Source organism: Anabrus simplex, chromosome 12 (assembly GCF_040414725.1).
Source record: "Anabrus simplex isolate iqAnaSimp1 chromosome 12, ASM4041472v1, whole genome shotgun sequence".
In the NCBI taxonomy this organism is placed as follows: Eukaryota; Metazoa; Arthropoda; class Insecta; order Orthoptera; family Tettigoniidae; genus Anabrus; species Anabrus simplex.
The window spans coordinates 72,380,817-72,386,816 of record NC_090276.1 but is presented as its reverse complement, the minus strand read 5'-3'; positions in this window follow the sequence as shown (position 1 = coordinate 72,386,816).

The following is a 6,000-nucleotide window of genomic DNA, read 5'->3' as shown; positions in this document are numbered from 1 at the left end:
CAATGTTTTAGTTTTAGTTATTGGTGGGTGAGGTGGGGGGAGCTAAAAGGAATTAGGCCAGTGCCTACTCTGCCTATTTTGTAATCCAGTGTTGAATGGACTGACGATACTACTTGATGATGTAGGAATGGAGGGAAACTGGGAAATGCCTTTATCAAGGGGTAACAGATTCACATATGTATTTGACTGCAACAGCTCGATATGGATGGTCTTTTCAAAATTACTACTGAACAGACTACACAACCTTATGCCCTGGAATTCATTGGGGATCACCAAGCTCATGTTTTACATCGCCGCCCAACGTCTCATTAAATGTTCACTGTGAAAGAATTAATTTTTTAAAAATGTTGGGAATTCCAAAATAATGTCTACATTCGCTTCGTGAATTTTACTGAGGGTTATGGCAGCACTGCAAAGGAAAAATATGGAAAGCCATGAAACAGTTCAACATCCCAATAAACTTACACGGACTGAAAATGTTTTTTAAACAATTAGTCTGTTTATTTATTTATTTATTTATTTATTCACGAAGCACAAGATACAGCTACACTGAGCAAATTTCACTTGCACTGTCAACAGACTATTTTACCCTCCAGGGTTAGTTTTTTCCCCCGGACTCAGCGAGGGATCCAACCTCTACGGCGTCTAGGGCAGTGTCCTGGAGTGCGATACATTTTCTCGGGAGTACAACTGGAGAGGAGGACCAGTACCTCTGCCAGGCGGCCTCACGTGCTTTGCTGAACAGGGGTCTTGTGGAGAAATGAGAATTTTGGAAGGGATAGACAAGGAAGAGGGAAGGAAGCGGCCGTGGTCTTCAGTTAGGTACCTTCCCGGCGTTTGCCTGGATAAGAAGTGGGAAACTACAGAAAACCACTTTGAGGATGGCTGAGGTGGGAATCGAATCTCCTTTACTCAGTTGACCTCCCGAGGTTGAGTGGACCCCGTTCCAGTTTTCGTACTATTTTTCAAATTTCGTGGCAGAGCCGGGGATCGAACTCGGGCGTCCGGGGGTGGCAGCTAATTACACTAACCACTACACCACAGAGGTGGACCTGAAAAAGCTAAATAGAAGAAAAGTTTGGAGATGATTTCAGTGACACTTTTAATGCCAACACCGGTGTTAGACAGGGAGATAGTTTATCCGATGAAGGCGTGCTCGGTTCACCCCAAGGACGTGGGTTCGATTCCCAGTCAGGAAGTCGAAAAATGTAAGAAGCGAGATTTCCACTTCCGGAGGTTCACATGGTCCTGGGGTTCACTCAGCCTACACCAAAATGAGCACCAGATTAATTCCTGGAGCCAAAGGCGGCCGGGCGTAGAGCTAACCATTCTACCCCATCAAGTGCCGAGGTTGGGGATAGTTGAAGCCTTTACATTCCACCCTTCCAAGGGCCTTCATAGCCTTTGCTTTGCTTTCAACCAATATAGTGCTTTGGAAGTGCCTTGATCGTGGAGTCACGTTAGGCGCATCTCATGGTGCAAACATGTCGGGTGGATTACTTCTCACCCAGCGCTCAAGTGGTGGTGATTATTGTTTTAAGAGGAAGTACAACTAGGCAATCATCCTCTATATAACACTAATCAGAGGGGAAAATGGAAGGGATCCGATACTTCGAAAAATGAAGGTATCGGACAAAGAAAGGCAAGGGCCACGAAGGGCGTGAAAGTGAAATACTCCCTAGCCCTCGCAAACCTAAAACCGTCGGGGTCGGAAAAAAACACGAGATGACCAAGGGAGGTCTTATAGAATAGATCAAAGTGAGGACGCTAGGCACAAGTATGTGAAAGTAATGCTAGGACTCAGCTCAGGGCCACGTGGTCGCCAACCCACGTTCTCAAGTTGAGAGCCCCTGGGATTCCTATTGGTCGTCTCTTATGACAGGCAGGGGATACCGTGGGTGTTATTCTACCGCCCTCTCCCAGCGCTCGTCACTCCTTTCTCTTCACACAGGAAGCTGAGGGATGCAGTGGCGTTCATGCCGGCACCTCACTCATCCCTCTTTTCTCCGCTCCTCCCTCAAGAATCAAATCGGTTTGATTTTGGAACAGTGTGCTTCTTGAGTGCTGTTCTGTGATTGGTTGGCACAAGGGCACGGCCGCCTACTTATAATACAACCTGTGACAAAGTTCGGTGAATAGTCCTGTACTATGAACATAGATGAACAATGCACGACAGTGACAGTCCCCTCCCATAACTATGCACTGCTGAGATCGGCGATGCATGTCCTGGAAACTTTGCAAGAAGGCTTCCTTTGGGATGGTGTTCAAAAAGCCTCGTCACGTTTCGTTGGATGTCAGATATATCGTCAAATCTCTTTCCTTTCAAAGCGAGTTTGAGTCGTGGGAATAGGAAGAAGTCTGGAGGATTGAGATCTGGCGAGTATGAGGGATGTTCAAGTTGCACCACCCCCTTTTCGCCATGAACTGTTTGACGATATTGGCTGTGTGTGGGCGAGCGTTGTCACAGAAAAAAAACCATGAACCTTGTTGTGCGTACTGGGGTCGTACCCTGCGTAGACGTTTCATGAAACGGGTCAAACTTTCAATGTACCGTGCAGCATTCAACGTCGCTCCCTCGGGTAGAAATTCCTTGTGGATAATGCCTTGACTATAAAAAAAGGTGATGAACATCGTTTTGATGCGTGACTTTTCGGCTCTTACCTTTTTCCGACGAGGGGATCCCGGAGAACGCCATTCCATGCTTTGCCGTTTCGTTTCAGGGTCATACCTGAGACACCAGGTTTCATCCTTCAGTGACGATACAGTTCAAGAAATTTGGTGTCGCTTCCGCCGTTTCGACAAAATCCTGTGAAGCCTCTGAACGTGCCTGCTTCTGATCGTCAGTCAAGTGACGTGGCACAAGACGAGAACACGTTTTCCTCTTCACTAACTTCTGGGTAACGATTTGTCGTACGGATTCCAGGTTAATCTGCAGTTCATCCGCTGTCATGCGTACAGTTAATCGCCGATCGTTCGTGATTAATGTCCTTACCCTCTCAATGTTTTCGTCACTGACGGTGGTCGCCGATTTTCCGCTAGGGGGTTGTCAGAAAAACTTTCCTGGCCTCCTCGAAAACAGGCGAACCACTCGTACACACACTTCAAGGACAGCGGTTGATATTCATAAACACGTACCAGCATCGCATGCGTTTCTTTCGGTGTCTTGCCAAGCTTAAAACAAAACGGTACGTTGATCTTTTTTTCGTTCATGTTCCTGTTCGCAGTTCAGAACTAACGCACTAAACACGCTCTGTGTCAAACAGGTCTTACATGGCACACACACGATGCTCAACTGAACAACGTTGCGAGCAGGTGGTCAAAACCTGCTGCTGAGCAGCTGCAGCGTTGCGTGTCGCCGGATCGACCGTTCTGACTTCATTCACCGAACTTTAACGTCACAAGTTGTATTATCAGTCGACGCTCTCATTGTTGGTAAACTATCATATTAAAATAGTAGGCAAATAAAACGGTTATTGTTATTAGCTACCGTCCTCGGGGGCCCGGGTTCGATTCCCGGAACTGCCAGTAATTTAAGAATGTTAGGAGGACTGGTACATGCAGCTCAACTCCATTGGGGGTGCACCACCTCAGGATGAGGAACGAGTTTGCCTTTTTTTTTTACTTGTTTAATATTATCTTTATACTCTAGAAATTTAATCTTTCGATAACGCACGGATTACTTTATTGAAATGGAGAATAATATTACGTTTCTGCTGCTTACGTTATTGTAATGACCTGTTTTTCTTCAATGGAAGTAGGGTTGACATGACAGTTGCAGTACTGCGGTGGTTTCACATTAACGCCCTCGGTATCCCCTGCCTGTCGCAAAAAGGTGACTAAAAGGGGCCCCAGGGACTCTTAACTTGGGAGCGTGGATGGTTACCACGGAGCCCTTAGCTGAGTCCTGGCATTGCTTCCACTTACTTGTGCCAGGCTCCTCACTTTCATCTATCCTATCCGATCTTCCTTGGCCAACTCTTGTTCTTTTCTGACCCCGGCGATATCAGGTTTGCGAGGTCTAGACAGTCTTTCATTTTCACGCCCTTCGTGACCCTTGTCTTTCTTTAGCTGATACCTTCATTTTTCGAAGTGTCGGATCTCTTCCATTTTTTCTCTGGTTATTGTTATATAGAGAATGGTTGCCTGGTTGTACTTCGTCATAAAACAATAATCACCACTGCCACCAGTCTGCATTCTTCTTCTTCTTTTTCTACCACTTTTTTCACACCTTGTGGGGTGACGGGTGCGAACTGTGTCGCACATGTGGATTTGACCCTATTTTACGACCGGATGTCATTCTCGACGCTAATCCTGCATGGAGGGATGTAATCACTATTGCGTGTTTCTGTCTTGTTATTTTATGAACACACGATATTGCATTCATTAACTTGTGGTTATTGACACAAAAATGCATTTTATTTAAAAAGAAACGTAATGACCACAATTACTTTAATCGGTACATTGTGTCTTATTTTATAGACCAACGGTCCGGCTCCATAGCTAAATGGTTAGCGTGCTGGCCTGTGGTCACTGGGGACCCGGGTTCGATTTCCGGCAGGGTCGGGAATTTTAACCATCATTGGTTAATTTTCCTGGCACGGGGGCTGGGTGTATGTGTTGTCTTCATCATTTCATCCTCATCACGACGCGCAGGTCGCCTACGGATATCAAATAAAAAGACCTGCACCTGGCGACCGAACCCGTCCTGTGATATCCCGGCACTAAAAGCCGTACGACATTTCATTTATAGAGCAACGTAGGTTTTCAATTTCCAATCTCTTCACTCGAACATTGTGTAACGTTTGTTACTGGTCTCAATATTTCCGCTTAGTGTATATTACTACAAAAAAAAAAAAACACGCTATAAAAAATCGGTAGTATTATACAACACATTTCGGTAGTTACTAGCAAATGACTTAATAATAGCAAATACAGTAGAGATAATACGCGACACTTACGGATTTCGCCTTGCTAAAATGGGAGACAATTCGACGGTGGCGCTCCTAGTGACTTGACCTGAACAAATCGCGCTAAATTCAAATATCAATGGAAATGTATATACGGAAATGGATAAATAAATTACGTCTAGAAATAAAGTGTTATTGAGATATTAACTTCGAAGTTGCTAAAGCAATTCTGGATAAATGAATGAAGAATTATTTAAAAGGTCATTATTCAAAGACTGAAATTAGACACATAAACTAGATATGAAGTGGGCTGCTGTGAAATGGCTTGATCTTTCATTTATGCATTACTTTTTTAGCTTTAGCATTCCTGCATGAACTTTTAAGGTTGGATTTGTCTTTTTTCTCATTTAAAAATATTTTATCATCACATTAAGACACTTGTCAATAAAGATATCAGCACATTCCTTACACGCATGATGCAATGAATTAACAATTAAAATCTGGACAATTTTCCTCTTAATATGAAGCCTACTAACAGAAAGAAAATCTATAAAATCCCGGCCTTAATCTGAGGAGAGGGATAAAAGAAAGAAAAGTCTGAAAATGTTGTCGATAGTGATGCTTTAAGGAATATTTACGTACAATTAGAGCAAAAATGTAACATACCCTTGGCTGTATTGTCGAGGATTTCTAAAGTCGCTGGCCTGGAAATGATCTGAACAGATCGTATAATTCTTATATAAGCGTAACGTCCCTTCTTTCTTGTACACCTTATCCAAATCGCTTCTGTGACATTTCAAAACCCACAGATCTCACCTACAACAACAAATCGGTATTGAAGGTTAACTGCTGCACTATAGAATAAAATATGCGTATTACATTTTACGACAGTTAAAATATGGGTATGAAGTACTATAAAAATCTCTGTCACTGGAAGAATATATATATATAACAATATTACTTACATGTGCTTGTCACGAGGGAACCTGAAGAACGACCGCGCATTCTTCTCTACTTCGTAATTATTGCAGCCAAACACAGCACATACCTTTCTCCTCATGTTGAGAGGAGATATCAAGGAATGACACACGAT